The sequence below is a fragment of the Anopheles moucheti genome, chromosome 2 (assembly GCF_943734755.1).
Source record: "Anopheles moucheti chromosome 2, idAnoMoucSN_F20_07, whole genome shotgun sequence".
NCBI lineage: Eukaryota > Metazoa > Arthropoda > Insecta > Diptera > Culicidae > Anopheles > Anopheles moucheti.
Window position 1 is genome coordinate 90,061,975 of NC_069140.1, and position 26,483 is coordinate 90,088,457.

The window sequence follows — 26,483 nt, forward strand, 5'->3', positions numbered from 1 at the left end:
CATGGGGATGTCTATCACAAGACATCGATTCAATATCCCGTGCCTCAGTAATAATTCTACAAATTCCATGGTTTAGTGCTGCATCTTCCTTCTTGATCAACCACTATTGGTTCGACCACTATTCAGGCAAAGGTGATTATTCCATTTCCTAGTGCCTTGTAATTCTTGAGCTAACCGATGAATGGCATAGATGGCTTTCCTAATGGTAGATGATATTTGAAAAAGTTTCCCCGTTCCCAGAGGGAAAATCTTGAGGAATTATCAGCTGTCGAGTAACTTCTTAAAGTAGTTTAACGAATCGTTCGAGTAAAAGTAGTTTAAGAAATCGCAAAATTGTTGAAATGAAAGAACTCAAATGGTGCCTGGCAAAGTTCACTAATCATTTACCCAACTGCAAACAATTACCTCTTCCCAATCGTGTCGCTAATCTAAGTCGCATCTATCACGTCGTGTTTGGATTTGCGATATTGTGCTAGTGTTTTATACGACAAACCGAACGAAAACTAACTGAATTCAATTAAGAGCAAATGACTTCATTTCACCCACATACTCACACGAGCCCAAACGCTTTCCCTCGGTACAGGTGAAACGTATCGGAGAAGTTTTTCGGAAAAGTTACGCTCGGCGGAATACCTGGCAGGTGGGGCCGGTGGCGAGAAAGTTGCACCCGCAACTTTAACAGCTGTCAGCCAAACGTCTCATGATCGTCTCGATCAAACGTAGATTAAAGGCATGAGTGATACTACACAACTCGCACCCCTAAGGACGCTCCCGGTAGATATGTGTCTTCGTCCTTATTGGCATGAACTCCACCGCGAAAGGGCAACAAAGCAGAATAAAAGAATCGAGTGAAAAATGGCGTTCCCCATACGCTCGACCCCGGAATAGTTGGCAAGAAAACTACTTACGAGTGAAACATCAATACTAATGCTACCATCAATTGCGTCCGCCACCCAGGACTAAGTGTCGTCGTCATCTTTCTCTCTTTCTCTCTGTCTTGCATTCATGCTCGTTCGAGTTTGCTGCACGCTGCACTTAGCCTATTCCCTCCCCCCGCAAGTTCTGTTGATCGTACGATAGTGAGCAAAACTTTATCCAGCAATGGAAACTTACCTATCGAACGAGCAGAACGGAGAAAAACCGTCCCCCTACTCTCACCCCTCATGAATGGGAACACTCGGCTAAAGTAAAGAAACAAGTGCAACTAAGTTGTGACCAACCGTTTAGGTAAAGGTTACCATAAATATCGTAGGTGAAATGAGGAACAAAAAACATAACACGTAAGGAGAAAAAAGAAACACACACACATACACCTGGGGTTGGGTGAAATTCCATCGCTAAGGAGTGTACTTTTCCGTTGAGCCACGAATTATGTGGCAAGTTTGAAAGACGATAGTGTTTCGCCACTTTTCCACTAGAGTAGCTGTGTGCAAAGGGAGTGAAAAAAGAGCGAATTATCTATCATAGTACCACCCAAATCTTGGTGAGATGAATGGTGAGTTTTGTGGCTTGTTTTGTTTTTTAGTGAGTATGTTTACGCTTCCTATGCTAACCACATTGCAGGTGTGTTAATTTGTATGAGAAATTCGAAAAAAAAACGATCTTCTGCCAGAGGGTTGTGGTTTTAGCTGCTACTTCTACCCATCCGTTACTATGGCAACTACCAAGAAACATTCTTAAACATGTGTTTATTAAAAGTTTATCACGGGTATCATAAGATCATACAACCAGGGGTTTCATAATTGGCTATACTTTTTATTACCAATATTGAGACTTTGAGGACTTTGAGGAACTTTGGCGCCTTGGGATTTTTGACCCTAAGATCTTGCATCTTAAGATCATTTATCAAAATCACTTAAGATCAAAATGACTTTGCTTCCTCGAATTAAGCAATCTTTTCTTCACCAAAAGTAAGGACTTTGCATCTTAAGTTCAATTAATAATTCCTTCGACAAAATTAAGATCAGACGAATCTTGGGTCCTAAGATACGCCTAAGATATGACTTTTCGTAATCTATATTAGAGCCATTAAAAACATTGAGTCTTAAAATCAACTTATCTTTTCTATATCATTGTTCTAACGATCATCTTATATTTTCTTTATCATTGTTTACACCATAAGGAGTTAACTTTTTAAGATCAACTAATCTGTTTTTTACCAATGTGAAGCTCATACTGGCTGTCTGTCTTAAGCAATGGTGAATTTACAATCAATATTCATAGCAAATAAAATATTTTTATTTCCATATAGTTGCTTCTTCCAATCATTTGGTGATGTACCAATTAAGTCCCAATTTCTTGTTGAATTCTATTCTGTTCTGGTCCAGCCTAGTCTGTATTGGTGTTCCTGGTGTCTGATGTTGCTGGTATCTATTGTCGAATGTATCTTTCAGAAGAAAAACAGTTAGATAATCTTCAGAATTGTAGTTAACAATTGAAGCAACCCGTTAGTCCCCTCCTGAGATAGCTCACACGAGCTTTCGCTGAAGAGAGGCGACAACCTCTGATCGGTTTAGTGAATTATTTTTGAACAGTCACCAACCATTTTGTGATCTCGCTCGTCTACCGTCGATTGTAGACTCTCAGGGGGGGGGAAAATACAAGAGCTACTGAATAACTGTCAATAAAGCAGCAGCATCAATATCGCTGGTATGCATTCGCTGACAAAGAGCGACAACTTCTTATCCGACATTGTAAGTACGTTTAAACAGTCGTCAAACACTTCTTAACTTGATTCATCAACTATCAAAAAATACATCTCAATGAGGAAAATTTATTGTCCCTTAACGAAAAACGCAAAATGGAAAAAATGGTTGATATAACAGGAAGGTGACAGAGAAAGAGTTGAGTCTGCAAAGAGAGTGGAGTTGAAGTCTCCATTTGAATATTTTTATATCTAGAAATGGTATTAAGCGAAGGCTTTAACAGCTTTATTCATAGTGGGATTCTCTTTATCTCGAGCGAGCTGTATTCTTGTTTGATTAAAACATGCTAGAGATGGAGTGATTGCTTTGGAACGTTCGTCAGAAGCTCTGGGATAATGAATGGGCAGACGACGGCACTCGCCCGTCAGTGGTTAAGAGGGCTCGTGAGGTAGATAAAGACTATGAAGTTGCTAAATCATCTGAAGACTATCTATTCATCAGAGCAGTAAGGCAGTACCAGTCTTAATATTAGACTACGCAATAACTACATCACAAGAACTGCCATAAAACACGAATTGTTATTTGGGAGTGGCCGAACCGAAGGCATCCATCATTTCGCTGCACAATCGCACCAGACACGTTCGATACGGCAAAAAGGGGTAGAATTTAATAAAACACCATCTTTTTGCGATAATTTGTCTCCCACGGGCGTAAGCGTGTGCGAAAAAACCCCCCGTGGTACGTATTGTTTCGCGTATCACGTTACGTTTTTTTTTCTCTACTTTCGCTTTGCTGGGCCCAATCTCAGGAAACACAATTGCGCCTTGCTTCGGCTTCACTCTGCTAAACGGGTTCCAGCAGCCAACTGGTACCATCCGCGTACCCGTGTTTGATGAAGTGATGATGGTAATTTTTCTCCATCGCATCAGACCGGAATGAAGACAAACGATCGTCGGAAATACGTCTTGCGAGCTGGCACCGGGCAAAAGGGGCACAGGCGCACAATTTCACAAAATGGGGGCATTTTCATTTCCGCAGCACGAAATCGCAGCTGGGCGCGCGATCGTGATCGTGACGCGTGTGCATCCCTGTGCGTTGTGAAGTTGGTGGGAGGGAGAAAATTTAATAATCGTAATTAAACCCCACTTTCGTGTGCAGTGGATAAGGTCGGGTTAACACACAAGCGATACAACCGAACGGACCACTTCGGAGCGGGGATTTCGATTGTAGACAACTCACCTAGAAAAGGGGTGGATTGGGCTGCTTCTGAACTAAAACAAAAAAGGAATGGAGGAGTCTGAGCAGTTGGTCGGGATGTACGTGATTTTTCGTGAAGAAATTGCTTCTGGGAGCCGGTGTGTCTCGGTTGTCCGTTTGAAGCACCTAGCATACGCCGCCAATGTTAGTACGCCGCACAGTGGGTGGTTTATAGGAAATATCAAAATAAAAACATTTAATAATTGTTCGTAGGCTTTGCTGCGATTATGTTGAAAATTATTATATTATATTGAAATTTAGAAATTATCTGTGTTATAAATATTAAAAACACTACACAATAATTTATTGCTAATAATAATATAATTATAACACCAAAAAATAAAAACACTAACTAATGGAGACGCCTGGTGTTTTTTGGGTTGAAGGTGAAAATTTTGATTTCACCACGTGGTTTGTAGCACCGTATCAACATGTAATTGATTTTTTTCTTCCCAATTGCCCAACCTGCTTGGATCACAATGCAAGTAGCTGAAAGAAGCGTAAAACTGAAGCCTTACGGTGACGGTCGATAAGGGTAGGAAAATAGTCACAATGGGATCGTTTTTGGTAAGAATGTTAAAGCGTGAGCGTGAACTAATTTCCAGTGATTAGAATTTTGCACTAAAAGTAGACAGTGCCTGGGGAATGTTGGCCTATTATCGTGCAATTGGTTGAAAGTTTATCGAAGAAACTCCACCACGTATTGTGATTACGTTGAACGTATACAGAGGAGTATGAAATAGACTGCACTGTTGTGGTTCTTCGTTTAGCAATTAATGATGTCAAAATAAAAACCAAAACGAACACTAAATATAATTAAGTTTTTTCTCTAGTATTTAATTTTCTATCAACGGTGTTGTACTCTTCTAGGAGGGCAAAGATTGCTTAAAAATAAATCCATTTAAATCATTCACCCACGCTAACGATTAAAAATGTATCTTCAACCGTTCCTTTTAACAAGCTTTAAATTTACAATCCCAAAATAATGCAATAAAGCAACCACTGAACAACAAAAAAAAACCTCACTCAATGAATGTTTCCAACGGTCTGAGTGTTGTGGTTTCGCACGGTTTAATCTAGATGTGTAAAATGGCAAAGCTTCATCACAGTAATTAATGGGGCTGGTGCTGGTTTTGCTAGCAAGCAGCAAAACCACAAGCGGTGTGAAATGAATGATTGTTATTACCTTCTTCAGTGGGTGTTTGTATGTGTGTGTGTGTAGTCGAAAACTTCACACACATATCAACACGAAACCAGTAGTTCCCGGGTCTCTTTGCCGGAAATTTTGCCGATTCCGACACACGACGACGACACCGACGACGACATTAATTTATTGAAAATGGGCATCCCATTAGAGGAGCATCCCATTTCCGTAAGGTTAATTATGGAAACGATTGGCCTCCCGGTTCCGTACCTTCCCGTATGCTCGCTATGTTCCTGTGCCTTTTTCGGGCGTATGTTGCCGCTATGAATTTCTTGGCCGGAGATGACTACGGTGGACAAAATTTTGTCCAGTAGGAGTACTAACATGCTCCAGGATCCCGGCCACTCCTGGAAACAAATCGTATCGAACAAAAACAACAGAAAAAAGCCCCACATTTGCCACGTACGCGCGTTTCGTTCCAGTTCCACCAAACCACCACCACCGATGGCTGTCGATTTTGGGGCCGAGAGCGGACCGAATCCCGGGGAAACCGTATCCGGGTGTTTGGTGGTGCTGCAGGCACTGCGAATATCCCCACGTGAGTGATAAGTTTAAATTAAACTTTGTCTCGAGCTTTCGTGTCTTACTTCGTTTTATTTTCATTTTATATTGTTTTGTTTCCCGTGCCTCGGTACCCCGGTTTGTTACAGTGGTGCGTCCCGTAACCCTTGCTGGGGGTGGGGGTGGGTGCTTTGGAGTGTCGGTACTGGTCCGGCGTAACTACCGACAACAACAACAACAAACAACAACAGGACATCACACTTGCACACGTTCGGGGACAATATGTGCTTGTTTGAATTTGTGTGCTTTTTTCGTTGCCTTCGCCCTATTCCCCATTCCAGCGGTGAATTTTTCTATTCAACAAACCCTTGTACGGCTATGTGGCCCGATACGTGCCCGAATACGTCAGCCCGGGTTATGGCGTAGCACCGGGCAGATGTGTGTGACGCTGGGAACCGATGCACATTTCTGGTACAGCTCTTTTTTTTTCGTCATTTCGGTAACCTTTCTCGTCTACCGGCGTCTGACGGGCGTTGTCGCACCGGTCCCTTTTTGAATGTAATTATTGAAATGCTGCTCGGCGAGCGATGTCGGTTTCGAAAGCATTTTGGCGTACGACAGCGCACAAGGTATGTGTGTATATTACACCGCAGGGATCTGCCCGGATGGAACCCGGCCATTCCCGGCCATACCACACCCCCCCGCCGGGTGCAGAAGTTTGAGTAAAGTTTGAGTTGCCGGGCGCAAAACTTTCCAGCAAAAGGCAAGCAAGGTTTGAATACCGCAGCGTGAACCCGTGGCATGGCCATGGCAGCACGAAAGTTTGGCGCGCAAACACACACACACACCCACAACCTCTGGCCGGACGGTAGGCAGGTCGGGCACATCACAGTTACAATCTATGTAATTCTTTTCATTGAATAAATCTCGCAACATCTGCTCTGTTGAAGCGACGCGCAGAATAACTTTGCTACACTTTGACTGGGTAGCGCATTCGTCACAATTCCCCCTCCTTACTTCTGCATTGATAGCGACCGCAAACTTACTTAAGGCATTGCACCAACTCCCGGGCTCATTAAGCGAATGCGAATGCGAAACCCAAGCGGACCGAAATTTAATGCTGAATTGATAAAGCAAACGAAGACGACACACTTAATTCTGTTGTCTAACGCGGCAGCTGCCCGGGGACAGCTTCACAACAAAAACCGCAACACCGTCGGGCACCTGCAAGGGGGAAGTGGCCATCCCGAGCGGAGAGATCACAATGATTGCACCAACGTCCCAACGAAGGGACGTTTGCGTTATTGTGGGAGGTGCTAAGGCGGGGAAAATAGGAATAAAAGGGCCCCACGTACACAACACAACGGAAAAGAAACCGAAAACCCTGTGCTGCTACAGTGTGTCTCAAAAACGGAGCCAATGTAAATAGAATGGTTGGCTCAATAATTTGCAATAACGCAAGAAACAGTAAAAGAGGTCTCTTATTGATAGGTTTTGTAAAAAAATATTTAAAATAATTTCTTGTCCCACATAAAATAAACAGTATAATTTAAAGATATGACATATACAGGGTTTTCCAACATTTCTGGATTCTTTTAACGTTGATTTGGAATGTGTATGAGGTAATTGTGGAATTATTCTACCTTTTTCGATCCTATAGTTTTTAATTTCTTGATTTACAAAGATGTTTTATAATATTTTCTATTTTCCGCTTCGTTAAATAAAGTGTACGTAAATACCTTCGAATAAAGTTTTGAAAAGAGCACCCCTAGAAGGTCAATTATTTCGGAACACAGTGTAACTTACCCGTTTTTGCGGAGGTTTCCCGCTTTTCCGGGCGAACCATTTTATCTGGCCAGTCGTTTGCGTCATGTTTGCGCTAGCCCAGCAGTCCAGCGGATTTTGGTTAAGAAACAAGCAAAATTTAGAGCAAATTACCGCTTCCTTCCTTCCCGGTTTTGCATCATCACCCCTTCCCGCTCACATCTCAACCACCCCTGTAAAGGTCACCATCCTTTCCCAGCATCAACCCTCGAAAAAAAAAACCCCCGTTGGAAAGGAGTTGTTTGCTTGAGCTGCAGCATACTAGGGAACTTGACGGTTTTGGGAAGTTATTTCTTGTTTTTTTCTCTCTTCTTTGTGTGTGTGTGTGTGCAAATTTAATGACACCATCTGTGGCTTGTGCAGCGCTCATTCCAGCGTATTACGGCGTGCGCCTGACTCCCACAAGCGGACTGTTTCCTTTCACACCCCTACCGGTTGGTGAAATTTTACTTAATTTTTGCGACTTCCTTCTCGATACACACACATACGTGCCTAGACGAGTGTGTTAGTTGGCCACTACTCTGGCCACTGGGGCCTGGGCACCAAGGCAAACGCTGTAGTGTGCAGAATATTTATGGGCTAGAAATTTTTATTTTCCCTTTTCTGGTGCAGTTTTTTTCCCTCTCTGTTCGTGTACGTCCCCACTGTGCATTATCCGCTCGGGTTGAGGCCGTGTTTTAGCTCCGTGCACTAATATGCACGCGCGCTTTCCCTTCTGGTAGACCACAACTACAACAACAACAACAAAAAATGCCACCAAGGGACGTAGCAGGGAACCGAAAACTAGCGAGAGCGTGTTTCGTTCGTGCCAAACGTAGATTATTAATATGCTAAATGGAGCGTACCGAATAATTGCACCATTTTCTCGGTGGCCAGCTCGCCTGTGAGGGTGGCTTTGCTTTGTTTTTTTTTTCTCTATCCACTTTGGGCGCTCTCCCCCCCCCCCCCCCCCCCCCCTTGGCTCGGTTGTTAATATATTTCCTCGGTCCACCCACTAACGGAACGCGTGGCGAGCATCGTGAGCCGACAGCCCCGGCGAGGAAGCTTTGGAACCGATAGAATCAAGTGTCCTCGTGATTTGCCATTAAGTTTGCTTTGCTCGTCTTTGCAATTTTGCAAAAAACGAAAATAAAAGAAAAAAGAGAATGGCGATAGCAACGCGAGAGCAGCTAAAAGAAGCTTCAAATGATATGCTTCCATTTGCGGAACCATTTCAGTTTAGCATATGTTTCGTATTTTTTTTTGTTGTGCTTCTTGTGCTGCCGTTTTGCCTTGTTGCGGTACTGGCAGCCGTACCCGTACCCGTAACCCAGAAGGAATGTACTTATTATGTGGTGTAGCAGGAGGGTGTAGACGGTCAAATAAAGTAATCGGACAGCCGTTTATACTCCGCTCAACCGGTTTGTTATTATTGTTTCTTTTCCATTCTCCTTCTTGGAAGGGTTTTCTTTTTTCTCCGTTCCTCCCTTTGTTCTTGCGGCGTTGCGTTGTCGAGCTGGGAGAAGAGGGCTTTAGATTGTGGGGTGGGGAACATTTGCTATCCATTTGAACGAGTCGATTTGGGTTGGGCGCATAAATTCCAACCCGATGCACTAACGCACCGTCCGTGCGCGCTTCATGTGCCGGTAGGTTAATGTACATTTTCGGTTGTCTACAGTTCACCTTCGCCTGTGCGTTAAAAAGGGTATGGATAATCTTTTTTGATGGAAGGCACTCGGGATGGTTGTTTGGATGCCAATCGATTCCCAGCACGTGGAGCAAAACGTGGTTTAGCGTCTTCGCTGGTTTTACGGGATACTCTTTTTTTTAAGATGACGATTAGCGTTAGCTTGTCTGGGTGCTGACTGTTTACTGGGGTTTTATTTGAGTGCTGTTTGGCGCTTTTCAATCATCTAAATTGTAAGCGGGAGCAAAAATAATTGGTTGCATTTTTTACCTTCCCAAAACATCGCTTATAGTTGAGCTAAACGCAAGTAATCAGTTAAATTTTTACTGATATAGCGTAATTCTTTCAAACGATTATGAAGTGATGAAGCTTCATAATGTGATGTGACTAGTTTACCCTTTTCCAAGACAGTACTTTGTGACAACATGACCTCGGACAATTGGATTGAGATTGGTTGTGTGTTGGTGTGGTTTTTTAGAAAAAAACTCAAAGGTTAAATTTGTTATCTCTGGTGAAATAGATTTCGATATATTACAGGGTTTTCCGGGATTATATTGACAAGTTAAGTGACGGTAGAATGTTGTTGCTGGCAACGCGGTTGCTATGGATTTGACAGTAGCTGCGTTGCTATTCGCTGTGCACTTTGCCAGCAGCAGTGTTGCCAGCAACATCATACGACGATTGCTCAATAGTTCTACCGCACATTCCAACGCCATCTTCTGCACAATTCAATAATTTGCCGAACAAGTCAATTATATATCGGAATAAAGCAAGATCTCGCCGAACTTGTCAATATAATCATCGAAAACTCTGTAAGGCTCTCGTACGTAGTAGATGCAAACTCAAGAATAATCATCCGGTATAAAATTTCAGATTATAGAGGAATGCAATGAGCATTATAAAGCTGGCATTAACAAATACCAATTTAGGCAGATTTGTGTTCGCTTCTTTTAAATCGTTAAGATTCGAATAATGATGATGGTTTTGATGCTCATACTTGATCTACCAAACATACTCCCAAAATCTGACAAATCTTTTCAACATTTCGATAATAATAATCGAAGTTGATGCATTGCGTGTTGATGGTAATAAGAAAACAATGATTATTGCATCACAATAAAGTGAGTGAACAATAAGAAATGTGGAAATTTTTACAACTCAAAACGGGGCGGCCCGGAGGCATGATGGTAGCCGGTCTTCACACGAACGGCCCGGACCAAAATCCCATCCGGACCAATCCCCCGTAGCAAGGACTGACTATCCGGCTACGTGGTAAAAATAAGTCGATACGGCCAGGCCGTTCTAACGAAACCAAAAAAACAACTCAAAACAACCTAAAGAATCAAAGCCAATTATATTATAAGTTTTTCTATGGTGTGGTACTAAAGTAATAGATAATTCCTAATTTACCTGCGAATGTATTGAGTTAGTAAATTTCTGTAGTATTCTTAATATACCGAGAGAAATTCGTTCCCCTCAAGCCATTGTTGGGGTCCAATGAAGAACTTTTCATCATCATCACTGAGAAGTAGTCTCAGAAATGTGAACTCTGCCGATAGCTTTAAAGGAATTTTTAACCTCGTTCACGAGAAAGAAGTTGAGTCTCCACTGCTGACAATGGAAAATGAGGAATTCCCCACTAATAGACAACGAATTAAATTTGCCTGGTTCCCATGATTTTGTATTAAATTACCCACGATTCACGGTACTAGAAAAATCGCTTTAGACTGTCCATATGGACAGAGACAGTTTGATAGACATCTCTCAAACTAAGATGGAGTGTTGGAGATGTGATAGAGTGGAGAAAAATAATAAACTCAGCAATACACGACATAACAACAAAGCTGGTGTTAAACACTCCAAAGAATGTCAGTAAATAATAACGAAGTAAATATAAACTATATTTATATTAAAATTTCTGAAATATCTTGCCGAGACTGTACTAGTACAATAGAGTCTTTCGCTGGGGAATTGATATGTGTTTGAGCCTTCTTTTCTTCTTGCCGTAGCTTAATTCAAGCTAAGAAAATTCGACGATTAATTTGGGTGTTGCACCAAGAAGTAATCGAGAGTACTTTGACTTCCGACTGAGGTTCAAACCTCTTCTAGTCCTGGTTTCTCCATTACGGAGGCTGCTGTATATATCACCAGGGTTATTTAAGTCACCAAAGACAAGATACCCCCGTCCAAAGAAAGAGACCCAAACGAGAGAAAGAATAACCGCTTTGACGGGTGTACCAAAAACTGGTGGAATAATTGATTGGCAGTCGACGGCGCTGGACCGTGAGCGGTTTAAGAGATTTCAGCAGATCAATACGGCTAACGACTTACGGTACGGAATAAGTAGGTTTTATTTACTGTGTAGCGGTTAAACTCCAGCAACCAAACATAGCATATAAACGCAAACGTAACATAACTGTCAGTCAAGCTAAAATTTGACAGTTCAGTGACAGGTGGAAATAAAACCAGAGTGGACGCACAGCGACATCAACGACAGGCAAAATCACGTGTTCTTTTATTTAATGCGCAAGAAATCAGAGAGTATCGCATTATTGGTGACCCCGACGTGATCGCCTGCCTGCGGAAGGAAAGTTCTAATTCATCGGACCTTTTTCCGAGAAGCTATTCGCTATTCATCGCTGTCGCATCGTGATTCACACATTATTCTGAGTCCGCCATTTTGTTAGCAAAAGCTAACCCACGTGGCAACGGCGTCATCCTCTCACCGATTGTGATTTTGATCCTGCTGTGATCCTATTGGATCCTATTACCAGCCTAGTGATGCCAGTGATGCCCAGCGACGAGAACCTGCCACCACCAGCAGCGGGTGCAGCACCTCCGCAGCACATTCAATTGCTAACACCGCCGTATATTCCGCCACCACAGAATGCTCCGACGATGCAGTCGTATCCGGAAGTATGTTCGCTCAAACTCCCTGGATTCTGGATGAACGCACCCGACAGTTGGTTCATCCAGGCGGAGGCGCAGTTCGACCTTACGCACATTCGGTCGGAAAACACCAAGTACGCCCATCTTCTTGCGTCCTTAACTCCCGACGCGTTGGATAAAGTTATAGATGTCATCCGCTCGCCACCGGAGGAAAATCGGTACACCAGTTTAAAACATGCACTGATGACCAGACTCTCGGCCAGCGAAGAACAACGCATAGGGAAGCTGCTGTACAACGCAGAAATAGGGGACTCTAGCCCATCAGAGTTCCATCGCCGAATGACGCAACTAGCAGGATCGTCGACCGATGTATCGGAAAGGTTGGTAAAGCGTTTGTGGTTAGGTCGATTGCCGAAGGCAATCGAAATTGCGGTAATATCTTTAGGCGAGCGTCCAATGCGTGAAATAGTAGAAATAGCAGATAGGATTTGGGAAGCTTCAAAAGGAACCACGGTGAACGAGTGTGCTGGGTTTTCGGGAAATTCTTCGAGCCATGAAGTAGCATCTCTCCGTGATGAAATAATGGAGCTCAAGAATCAGATTCAGAAATTAGCTCTATCGCGCGATCGCGGACGTTCTCGTGGTCGATCGAGTTGTCGTGATCGTAATGTTTCTCGTGGTCGAAATCGATCAAAGACTCCTAACCTCAAATGTTGGTACCATACACGGTTCGGTAACGCAGCTACAAAGTGTGTTCCACCATGCAATTTTAAACCAAAAGTGCCAAAAAACGAGTAGGGTTACCAGATATGGCAGGGTCTGAGTGTGGCTCCCTAGAAACTTGCCGTCTTTTTGTTTTCGACAACATGTCCAAGTTAACTTTTCTGATTGACAGTGGTGCAGAAGTATCTGTCATCCCTAACAACATTTTCGGAAAAATGACGGAATCCAGTGATAGCCTTATCGCCGCCAACGGATCATCCATTGCTGTTTACGGTGTTAAGCTGCTTCAGGTCTCATTAGGTCTTCGTCGCGTATATCCTCATACTTTCATTCTTGCAGCTGTTAACCACCCAATCATAGGCGCCGATTTTTTGAAAAAATACGGATTGCTAGTGGATATAAAAAACAAAAAGTTAATCGACTCATTAACAAACTTGGAAGTTACGGCACGCATTGCCACAGTCGAAACACCCAGTCCCAAACTATTTGTCATTAATAGTAGTTTCTCAAACCTTTTGGATAATTTTCCATCTTTGACAGAGTCTCCTAATTACAACAAACCTGTAAGGCACAACATAGTTCACCATATTCATACCAAAGGTCAGCTACCAGTTTCCAAGCCTAGAAGATTAGATCCAGTTCGACATAATGCAGCCCTTTCCGAATTTCAACATATGATGGAACTAGGGATTTGTCAACAATCTTCATCACCTGTGTCCTCACCGTTACACATGGTTGCAAAGAATGATACCGATTGGCGCCCTTGTGGCGATTATCGCAGATTGAACGCTGCAACAATTCCTGACCGATATCCTATTCCCCACGTTCAAAATTTTTCGATGCACTTAGAAAACTGTAACATTTTTTCTAAGTTGGATATTGTCCGAGCTTATCACATTATACCAGTAGCTCCAGGAGACGTGCACAAAACGGCAATAACAACACCGTTTGGGTTATACGAGTTTTTAAGAATGCCTTTTGGGCTTAGAAATGCTGGTGCCACTTTCCAAAGATTTATGGATTCAATTTTCCAGGATTTAACATTTGTCTACGTCTACATAGACGATATCCTCATAGGAAGCAGTTCTCCCGAACAGCATCGAGAACATCTCTCCCAAGTGTTAAGGCGCTTAGATGAATTTGACATCAAACTAAAACCATCGAAATGTGTTTTAGGAGTGCCTGAGATAGAATTCTTGGGACACATCATTTCTAAAGATGGCATAGCTCCAGCCCCGGAAAGAGTTGAAGTTATCAGCAATTTTCCACAGCCCACAAGCCTAAAACAACTTCAGCGATTCGTAGGAATGGTAAACTTCTACCACCGTTTCATCCCACGCATTGCCGAAATTACAAAACCATTATATCAGCTAATGGCCAACTGTTCAAAAAATCAAACAGAACAGTGGTTTTGGTCACCCGAATGTGACGCTGCTTTTGAAAAGCTTAAGTCAGAGATAGCTGAAACCGTGTTGCTGCATCATCCGAGAAGCAACACTCTGTACAATATTACTACTGACGCTTCGAACGTTGCAGTAGGAGCAGTATTGCAACAATGGCACAATAATGCATGGGAACCATTAGCATTCTTTTCAAAGCAACTTTCAGAAGCCGAACGTAAATATTCCACATTCGACAAGGAGCTCTTAGCAATTTTCTTATCTATAAAACACTTCCGGTACTTCGTCGAAGGGAGAGAATTCTCTGTCCTAACAGACCATAAGCCCCTTACAACTGCTTTTACCACAAAATCTGAAAAGTCTCCACGCCAATCCAGACACATGGATTATATAGCTCAATTCACTACTGACATTAGGTACCTGAAGGGACAAAGCAACATCGTCGCGGACACGATGTCAAGAATTGGAGACACCAACAGTGTGGAAGCATTCGATTATGACACTCTGGCCACATCCCAAGGAACGGATAAGGAACTAAAATACCTAATTCAAAACCAACCATCTAACTCAAAGTATAGATTAGAAAAAGTTTTCATTAATAATCGAGAATTATATTTTGAAGGTTCAACTGGTACTAATCGCCTATACATACCAGAAGAATTAAGGTTCAATCTTTTCTGTAAATTACATGGTTTTTCCCATCCTGGAAATAGAGCTTCGAGGAAGTTAATTTCTTCTAAATATTTTTGGCCCGCAATGAACAAAAACATTAACTCATGGTGTAAAGCCTGTGAAAGGTGCCAAATCGCGAAAGTAACCAGACACACCCGTTCTCCGTTCCAAGAAATCGATATACCGAAAGGAAGATTTGATCATGTACACTTAGACATAGTAGGACCTCTTCCTCCATCAGATAACTTCACTTACCTGTTAACAATAATAGATCGGTATACCAGATGGCCAGAAGCAATTCCTCTAACAGATATAACTGCCGAAACAGTCGCAAAAACATTTGTAACACAATATATAGCTAGATTCGGATGCCCTCTTATCATTACTACAGATAGAGGAACACAGTTTCAATCTAAACTATTTACAGAACTAGCAAAGCTATTAGGCAGCAATCATTGTAAAACAACAGCATACCATCCTCAAGCGAATGGCATGGTGGAGAGGTTTCACCACCATTTAAAAAGTGCGCTTATGGCAAACGATATGTCTGATAAATGGACCGAAAAACTACCGTTAGTGATGCTAGGCATACGATCATGCGTTAAAGAAGACTCAGGATTTTCTCCAGCAGAGTTAGTCTACGGTCAAAGTCTTAGGTTGCCAGCTGATTTTTTCGCTCCACCAGGAAAAGAACCAACAGACATAAGCGATTTTGTGAGCCGTCTTAGAAACGCTTTTAAATCCATATCCCCTTCTGTACCAAGACAATCCACTGCAAACAGTTACGTGCATAATGATTTAAGCTCATGCAAGCAAGTTTATGTTAGAATTGATAGGGTAAAAACCGGACTACAACCTCCTTATGAAGGACCTTATACAGTCCTCAAAAGGCTTAGAAAATATTTCATATTGGATATGAAAGGAAAGAATACGTCGGTAAGCATTGATCGACTAAAGCCAGCTTACAAAATGGAGTTGATAACATCAAATCCTTCGAAAAAGGTAACATTCAATCTCCGATCCCCCAGGGGGGAGTAGATGTAGCGGTTAAACTCCAGCAACCAAACATAGCATATAAACGCAAACGTAACATAACTGTCAGTCAAGCTAAAATTTGACAGTTCAGTGACAGGTGGAAATAAAACCAGAGTGGACGCACAGCGACATCAACGACAGGCAAAATCACGTGTTCTTTTATTTAATGCGCAAGAAATCAGAGAGTATCGCATTAACTGAAAACCCTTTCTTTACCCAAAACGAGCCCATTTTGATTTGCATCGGAAAGACATTCATTACCGATAGCCCGTTTCGGTACTGCGAGCGAACTTTACGTAGCGTAACAGACAAAGTAAAAGCATCCTTTAATTTGTCTCATGATTTAGCAATTTGTAACTGAGCCCATTTCATCTTAATGGGCCCGATTATGGTACAGTTAATCCAACCGTTTCCAGTCGTTGGGAAATTACTACTATTACTTCCTTCCCATGACACGACCGGACCGAATCGACTCGAATGATTTTTTATTTCTCGGACCGATCTTCACAAGTATCCGCTTGCTGCATTATTGTGCTCGTTAAAAATGAGAACGGAGAACGAACACTCGAGGCCAAGACAGTTTGAAACAAAGTGCAATATACACTACCAACCTATCGCTGGCAAAGTTTCCACTCCCTGCGAACATTTCACCTTCAATGAAAATCGTTTAATCAGTGGCTTCATTTCGGCAAGTCGGAAGAGCACCGTACGCGCAATGGAGCGAAAAAAGCGGCCTCGAAACGGTGGCACGCTGACGTTGATAAAAACAACCGAAAACAATTTCCAGCGCAATACCTTAATGGCATCAAAATGGTATTCAATAAACAAAAGTGAACCTCGGAAAAGTCCAAAAGTCAAACAAACAAACAAACACAATTAACCTGTAGTAGCAGTTGTGCGCCTAATGGGCGGACGCTCGACAACCTCGTCGACAAGCTCGTCGACGGTGCGGCAGAAAAGTGGTACCGGGCGGGGGATGTTTGGGATACGCCTTTATCCATTCGTGACTGCGAGCAGCATCCAGTATGCGGCAGGAAGCATTGTACTTTTCACCTGCCGAAAGGTGGCAAAAGCCAATTTCTAAGCTAACGCAGAGAAAACAAACTCTGACCAGGGCCTGTCACACTGCGCCGGTACCAATGTTCGGGGTTTTTTGTTCGTTGTTCGTCCGGACCCACTGTCTTTCCCTTCCAATTGCAAACTTTTTCTCATCACTTTCCTCTTCCGCTTCAGCAGCGTGCTGTTCCTTGCCAACTCCCGCCCGAGCCACCTGCCGGTGCGACTGTGTAGCAGCAGCGGAGGGGGAAAAAAAAACTCCGGGGCCGATTTTCCCAAATCCCGAGGAGGTTAAAGGTGGAAAAGTTTTGCTGTAATGATTTCGATTAGTAAAAACCGCTTGATCCGCTGTGTTTCTGTTTTTGTTCGTCCCTAATCCAGGCCCGAAGTGAACTGACAGTACAATGCGCCCGGTTTTGCAATGAGTTATGGGATTATAGGAACCAATCGTAAGGTGGTGTGTTGCTTACCACGCGAACTTTGCGGATGTTATTCGCTGTTTGCATTTTTTTGTGCCCTCGTTTTGGTGGGAGCATTTGCAATTTTTTTTATTCGTTTCTGATGTAATTTAAATTCTTTTCCACTACATGGGTCGGTGTAACCCTTGCCAGGGTTGTCCCCGTCCCCCCCCACAATAAGACACCTTTTAGATGAGCCGATTTTTAATAAACGATGCATAATTAATCATTCTGGCTGGATGGAAATTGTCGAGCCATCCAGTCGCGTGAACTGTCGCTGGCAATGTGTGCCCGGGTGGGGGTTTTCTCGTCGCAACTCGCAACGTTGGCTACCTAGGATAGGGCTATTAATTTTAACGTATTATCTTATTAAATTTTGAATTAAAATGAACCACTTCGCGCAGTTTCGCCTGGGCAGCGTAGCGTGTGCCAGCTGTGTGGCGCGTTACAGCAAAAACGTCTAACGTTAGCACAAAAACCCGAAAGGTTGCCGAGGTTCCCTTCGGTAACATACTTGGCAAAAGTTATGAATTACTCTTTTGACTTTTGTGTCCGGGATGGTTCCCGCAAAAGGCCTCATCTTCTCGCGGGGCGGCTCTGGTGGAAGGGTGCTTTGCCAGTGTGAGAACAATTTCGTAATCGAAGTGATACCAGGGTTTGGTTAGGGGCAGTTACGTTGCCAAGTGGATGTAACTTCTGGTTAACCCTTAATGTGCAAGTGGCATAGTGTGAAATAGTAAAATGTTCTGCACTAAAATTTAAAATGTGAAATGCATTGAAGATGTTTTCCAAACAATCCAAAGTACGATAAAATATAAAAATAAGTTTTGTCTACATACATTGCCATTCTGTGAAGATGGGACCAATCCTATTATTGCCACATATCAAAGGAGGCCAATATAAGACGTCAGCTGTCAACATAAACATATACAGAGTTTGGACAACTAATCAACAATCTGGAACTTCAAATATCGACGACATTCCGTTGGGATTAGAGAAGGCAGTATAATACAATCAATATAATTCACCTCTAGACTATGACTAACTTGACCAAATGCCTTGACTGGTCTTGACAACCCCTTCATCCCAAATTCTACTGCACTTTTCGACCTTGTCTGTTACGGTGTTGGTTTTTTTTGGGAATATAATAGAACATCTATCAAAATACAACGTAATAGGTACACTGTAAACTTATAATTATGAGGGATTTTTGTAAGAGCTTATTCTTCTCTATCAGCACAACAACCTCAAGAGTCCTAAAGGTCTGCCATTTATGGCTTTCTGTGACTACCCTTATCTGGATATTCTTTTACTTGATCGGCTTGATTTAGCTTGATCGGATGAGATTTTGATCCGGTCCGTTCGTGTGAAGACCAATATAAACCAGTATTATGTTTCTCTCGTTTCCATCCAGAACTTTAAAATTACATAAAACTTCCTTTCAAAAATAAAAACAATCTTCTCCTGACGAACCTTTCAAGTCAATCCGGGTTACAGGGTTTTCAAGAATATCTGGAAGTGATGAACAATATTTTTGGGAATCTCTTTCAAACAATTGCGAATGAATAAACCGCGCGGAGAAGCGTTAAGTCTTTACACTTCGTTACTTTTCAGGAAATTGATTTGAGATATTCACCAGACGTTCTTGAGCATTCTGAGATTTTGAGCTTCAAAACGTTAAACAAACTGTGTCTAACGAAATAAAATATTTCCACCTCAAAAACGAGCCTGATTTTACTGGCAGCCTGCTCCAAAACCAGTTTTAATGCTGGCTGCCCCCTCAAGGGCTAAGAAAATGAACTTCCACTCGTACCATCGGGACTGTTTTGGCAAACTCCCCCGGTGGTAAGGGGTTGGGTACTGGTTCTAAAATAATCTTACATTGCTGCCAAAGGTGGCAGCAGTCGCCACCGAGCACAGAGCAGCAAATTTGTACCACAGATGTTACTTATTTCTATCCTGTCCCGATTGTCAGTTAGCAATTTTCCACCGACAGCACGCACGCTTCGGACGTGTACACGGGATTCGTGCCCCGAAGGATGGCACCGGTCCGAGTCCGGTTCCGCTGTCTTTGTTTGTTCGTGGAAGAATAGCGAATGCACCAGCGAATACCGGATTCTCGGACAGCTGAGCTGAGGTAAAATTTTAATTAAACCATAGTTTGTAGCCGTTTGATGGAATAATTATTCCACCTGCTCGTGCGCATACCTTAATCGGGACCGTTCCGGGTACGGATACGTTACTTTGATGGACTTCCACTCACTGCCAATAAGGGACGGGGAACCGAACGGACAAATCTACCGCTGGAAGTCATTGCGGACGAACCCGATAGTGAAACGAGATGGCGATTTATTTGCGTTGACCGAATTTATTCCATCCCCCACAGTAGGTGGGTGGCTCCTGGGGAAGAATCTCACCCACAGCCGTTACGGTGTGTTGCTTGGAGATGGTTGCAAAATCAATAAAACATCAGCAATGCAAACTCATGCACGTGGTCGCTTGTCACACCGGGGCAGTGCATGGACGTATCGAATCGAACTCTATGCTGTGTGTTTGTGTGGGTTTCGGGATGCTTGCACAAAAATCATGTACCCCGTAGGGTGGAAAAGGGAACTGAATTTGGAACATATTTTAGCGAGGGATAAAGTATGTTTTTGCCTTTCTTTCATTCCTTCCTTAACGGAAAACGACAATTGCGTCGATGGTGAGAGGCCTGGTACAGTGGTAGCAGCTTGCGTCGTTCACCTTTCCGTTTGCGCTTCCGGAATTGCTTGTCGAAAGCAACTTAATAGCTATCGCCAAACCCGGGCTAGGCGTTGGGGGTTGAATATAAAGTAACGCCACGCAGCACTGTTGGTGATCAGTGCTGCAGATGCTCATACGGTCAAAATGTCGTTAATCTGTTTGGAAGACCCAAATGAAGAAGTGATCTGATGGAAAAATGCGACTCACTCAGAAGCGAGTTTTGTGGAAGTAAAGAAAATTGGCAGCCATTTTTGGAGTGAGTTAACTATTTACATTGCTTTTATTTAACAGGAATGAATATCGTTGTAGTTTTTAAATTTTAAAATTTTCTCACTTGATGCTGGTGTGAAATCTTCAACACCAACCTGTGAGTCGACTAACCGATTAATCATTTTTCATGGCGAAAACTTAGACTGCACCAACCAATTTAATAGCTTGTAGCGGAATTGTTCATCCGCACCCGCAAAACATTAAACAAGATGCCATGCCTGAAACAATATGTATGAGTAATCGTAATCCTTTCCGTACATAGTATGAAAAATGCATCATGGCGAAACTATTGCCGAGAGTAGAAACACAAACACGAACACGCTCCCACAACCACAAGTCTCCCGTGGCTTTAGTGTTTTGGACCAACAACAAAAAAAAGGAAGCAGAAAGAAGTACGATAGGATCATTATGATTCTATGCTCTTCTTCTACTTACTGAGCAGACCGTTCCCCCAAACTCGCTTGTACTGTTTGACATTCTTCCCGGAATGGGCAAAAGTTAGTCCACCGTGTGTGTGTGTGTGTGTGTGTTTGTGTGCGAGGCACCGTCCCCATTCGAGCGCGCCATTTTAGCGCCCAAGTTTGCCGAGTGACTTTGTATGTTACGTGTATGATAGCATGAAGCAATATTAATGTTACAAGTTCATGAAGGTTTCACACGCCCGCATCATTCCGTTCGATCGCTGCACACTCTTGGACACTTACGGCAAAATGGACAATAATTTTCTTCCACTGGCCATGTTTGTCCCCATCCTCCGGCCCCCCGGGTGTCACCCGGTGTATTTTTCCAGTGCGCATTTTCATGCTTTTCCCATCGACAAATACCGTCCGCTGCTGCACCATGCCTTCCGTGGAGTTTGGCCCGCCCCGACCTCGTAACGGTTGGGTCGGGGTGATCGGATCGGAATGGCAGTGTGCTTGGGGAAAAAGTTTTATCTTGGCAAAACAGTGCACGTTATGGTGTCGTTGAAACTTTTCGCCTTCAACGTACGCCGTACAAGACACTTGCCCGGGAGCTGGCTTCGAGCTTTTTGGCCCAAATGCGTAAGCTGGTTGGACGGAGAGAGAGAGAAAAGGAGAGGGAAAGAGAGAACTAGTGCTAATTTAACTTATGGTTACACTTAGTTGTAGCGTTCGCGTTCTGTACACTTACGATAATAAACAAGTGCCCGACGCGGTGTCATAGGGCGCTCACCTGAGCGGTAATTCACACTTTCTGGTAATTTGTTTGCAGCCCGCGTTTACGCACACACCGTGTTGTGTGTGCTTCTTTTTTTTTGGGCAGGTACGTGGGTGTAGAGCATTTAATTTGCCACCGGAAAATGATTGTGTGGTGTGGTTGACTATTTCGTGCAGGTAAATGAAATTATGAAGATGCGAAACGATATTCCACCGACGGTAAGTGATTGAATAACACGCGCGAAATTAAATTAATCAAGATGTGATGAAAGTTTTTTGGTGGTTTCGTTGAACAATTACAGTTTGCTAAAGTTTTTTAGATAGAACAAATAAAAAGATTATCAGGAATGTACTACTCCGGTGAATATACTACCACCGAGAGGTGTTGGAGCAATAGAGTCTAAGCGTTATTATTGGAATGATATTGGATATGATAAACAGGGATGCGATGCTGCTATTTCGAACATGATACCATTTATGAGTAATAATCATGTCTAAGATTCGCCGCATTAAGTGCTCCATTTTTTTGTTGCTCATTTGTCACCATTTTGTCACCATTTTGTTTTTAATCTTAGAACAATACATATAAGCAGGTCATTACGGCAGTTGTTCAAAGTTTCAATCTTTAGTTAAGATAGCGATCAGTCAGATCGCTTGTCTTTTGAAGTATTTTGAAAACAAATTTCTCATTAATATTTAACACATAAAAAGTATAGAAGATCGACAAACTCAGTTGGAAATTTGTGGTCGAACAGAACTGTGAGTCGTGTCGATATTATTCTTCCATTCAACTTATTGCCTCCAAAGAACTAGATGCCCCACTAATCTGAGATTCCTGACTTTTTTGAGAGCTTTTACCTCCTGATTCCTGAACTGATTTGAATGGTTCCTCGCTTAATTTGCATATTAATGAATCTTCGCAAAATATTCACTTAATAGATTTACTGTCCGCCATCCCAGCTTGGAAAAAATGCAATGCATTGGATCGGATTTGATTTTTATGGATAAAATACTTTAAACTCTATTTATGTTATTGTGTTCAAGAAGATTGATCAGATCACAGGATATAACTAGTACTGATAACTTCCGGATGAGATTTTGTAACGGTCCATTCCTTTGAAGCCTTTGGTCACTATCAAAATACCATCGTTCCACCCCAAAAACAAACATATTTTAACGAACATTACGGTCAGGTATATAAAATATTAATGGGTAATAATATTAGCCATACTGTTATATACTTATCTTTGATAGTTTCAACTCCTATAGCAAATTTTGCTCAAGCTTTGCAGTATGAAAAGAATTATATATGTGTTTAAGTAAGTTTTTAATAAAAATATCCTTCATTCAGAAATCCTCACACAACCGAGTATGCCCGGGATAAGGCAAACTGCAAGGAGGAAATGCCTTGTAAAATTGTATACCACTCGACACTACGGTGTCGATAATGGAATAAATAAATAATAAATAAAATAAGAAATCCTCACAAATTAAATCATATCCCTTGGTATCAAAATCGTATTTCTCGTTATGGTCTTTAAGGTATTAATGTTTTGGACAATATTTAACCAACAGGCAATAGTTCACGGGATTCATCCTTTCAAGTCTAGTGCAGTCACTACTAGGAGGTCCTCCTCAAGGCCGCTCAGTCCGCTCATAGGAAGATCCGCCTCTGCTCACTGATCATGAGTTTAAATCTATCCTTAGCGCACGAGTTATACCTAACATAAAGCTACCCTTCTGGGCTAAAACTGGGGTGAGAATTGATTGATCTGATGCGCAACACGTAGATCACTATTATGTCGGTGAAAGTAGGATCGTAGGGAGCATAGCTGGTACTGCATTATGCTGACGTTGTGGAGACTCATTGTGGTACTAATGAAAAACTAAACAGAGAGAAAATTAGAATTAGTCGAAGTCGAGGTCTTAATTAAGTGGACAGTGGATAATAATGTGTTTTAAATAGGCATTAAAACTAACATCTGAACCTTATTCCTCCTGAATGTGATAAATCGCACGGTAACCCTATTTAATACATCATCACTGTATTATTTCAATGCAATAATTCCCCTTCTACATACAGTGCAAACGTTCTAATTCTGAGTGGTCAATTAATAAAGGCCCAACCATTCATTCACTAGAAGCCTTTGAACCTGTGCCCCATATACATAAACAACCGAAGCGATAAATTAACTGCCCGATAGGGTTTGGTTATCATTACCTGGACGAAACAAACAAAAAATAAAAATGAATATTATCCGATAAATCGGCATTCACTAGGGAACATCGGAATCGAATTTTTCGTTCGGCGAAAGCCGGCCGAAACGCTATCGAGCACAATTTTATGATTGGTTTGAGCAAAATATGGACGGTGATGGGTTGTGATACTTCAAACCAAAACAAAAAATAAATATAATAACAAAAATACAACAAAAAAAAACTAGTGACGCCGTATCAGCCCATTTCGGTGGCCACCAAGTGGCTGTTGTTGCTGTTGCCCTCCATCGCAACCCAGCGGCACAATCTGTCGCACGCGTATTACGGATGCGTGGTAAAATATTGTCAAAAATGATTGCACAATTTCGAAAGCATCCAAATGTTTTCATTCGGATGAGCAGCGAAATGCAGATAAATTCTCCCAGAAGTATTCGCCCTCGTGCGCACGTATTCGTGTCAACTTCCGCCGGATCGATCGATTGCACCTTTGAACCTCTGGTGGTAAACCCCCTGTCTGATGCATCGGTGGGGGAGGCGATGCGTGTGTGTGTGTGTGTGCACGCCGTATACTGTCCATATGGCGCACGGGTTTTTATCTTTGCCAGTTGCAAAAATAGTTTTATCGAAATAACTCTCGTAACTCCGGGTATCGGGTTTGGGTGCTTCGCCGTCTGTGATTCTTTCATCCAGAATTCTGGTTTTTCGGTAAAACGAGGAGTCCTTTCGCGCACCAGCAGACGGGCAGGCTTATCTAGCCATGCGGTGAATCCGGGACTTTGAATCATGAACGTGGGGTGGGTATGGAATCATGTCTCGTTCCATCCGGGCCCCGGTCACGACACACTGGGCATGGGTATGCCGCGTGTCGATGGATTTCCAGCACACAATTGCCACAATTTCGCTGCCCGGTTGCGGAACGCTGCTAGGGAAGGGTTCGTTGCTACCGTTGACGATTTGCCGTGTTGACGTATTGCGGATTGGCTTCTCGCTCCGTTCTGTACCTCGTGGTCGAATGGGTCGAAACGGCATTTGTACGGCTGCATCGGGCACCGGGGATCGCGTGTGCACGCATTTGGTCTTTTTTTTCCCTTTGCTGCTGCTGCTGCTGTTAATGTTGTTGTTTGCCGACGCTAAGCAAACGGGGATTTGCTGCTGCGAGTGTTTGCGGTGCAATAGACACTGACAGCCAGGAAGCAGGAAGTCGGATCATTGTGGGCGAAAGGGGGGAGGGGCACTTTCGTACGCTAGTGGTGCCACGGAACCCAACTGTGTACCATAGCCACAGACAGCGGATAGCAAACAAACATACAACCCACAATCTAGTGCGGCAGTTTCGGAGGGAATGCACGGAAGTTCCTTCCCATCCCTTCTTTGGCGGGATCCTCCATTGGCGCCATGGAGCGGGAAGCGCGAAAAAAAGAGGAGAATTAGAGGTATAGTATGATGGGTTATTGATTGTTATTACTTCAATCCACTGGTACAATCGGCATCGGCAAACAAAGAGTTGATTTTTTGTTTGCAGATTTGTACGCCTATTTGTTGTACATTTTGAGCAGCTGGGCCAGTTTTGTTTTTCTGTGTCACTGCTTGTTGTTTGCTAGACGCTAAGCTTGCGAGCTTAGAGACCTTTGATGTGGAACAAAAACAACACAAAAAACAAGCCTAGAAACTGGGTAATCGTTTAGAAATGCGATTATGACGAGTATGGCTGTTTTGTAATCAGATGTCAAGGAATAGAAGGATTGGTATGGCAAAGAGGGCCTTTCAAGAGAGTGTGGATGTTTTTCTCTGCTTCATTATATTTTTTTTTTGCAGGCTGATGTTGTGAGCATGATTAAATAGCTACTAATGATTTCGATTCGAAAATAAACATTTCTTAAGTCTAATTGTTTTTTAGATATAATTTTGTTTAAAAGTTTTATCATAGATGCACCACATCAAAACAGATTAATAAAAACTCTTGTAGCGCAAGTTTAATTAATTACTTTTCGAAGGTATCATAATCGTTAGCAAAATTAAAAATGAAATTTTAAGTTGATTTTTTACAAACGATACTAAGAAAGTCTTGTCTTAAGCTTTATTTCCAAATGCAGTTGAAGATTGTTTGCGCTAAGATCAATCCATTTATTGATTTATTTCAAGTTGATCTGGAAAGTATTGAAATCGAACTTGAAGGAGGATCTTGAGAAATTGTGATTGTCTTACCTTTTAATTAATATTTTTTAGTACGTGTAAGCTAAGTTTACACTTCGATCAAGCCTCTCTTGGTACTATTATAGCATGGCTTTCATAGCATTGAACAAAGTTTGTTCTGTAATACTTCAAAAAACAAGCGCCATTGTTGAAGATTTAAATGGCTCAGTGACATTCCAACCACGATTTCGTTCGAACAATCTTAAATCATGAAAGTTGATCAATGTATTAAATTTCACTACTCATAAGCAAGTCGAAAACTTTTTGTTGGATATGTCAAAAGGGACTAATAGAGATTCTGCCTAACAAAAACCAAAACATCCCAATTCGCTGTCAGATGAGTTTAATCGAGATGAGCCCGTAGGATTTTTTTTTCTGGCCAACACTCCAAACCAGCACTCCACACAGTTTTATTGAATAAGTTTTTCAAACCCCTCCACGGTCGGTTCCAGTGCATGTCGATGTGGGATTCCTATCGGTTGTATTCAATTTATAATATACTTCATCGACCGACACACTTACTTACCTTCGACAGTATTGCGGGATTTCG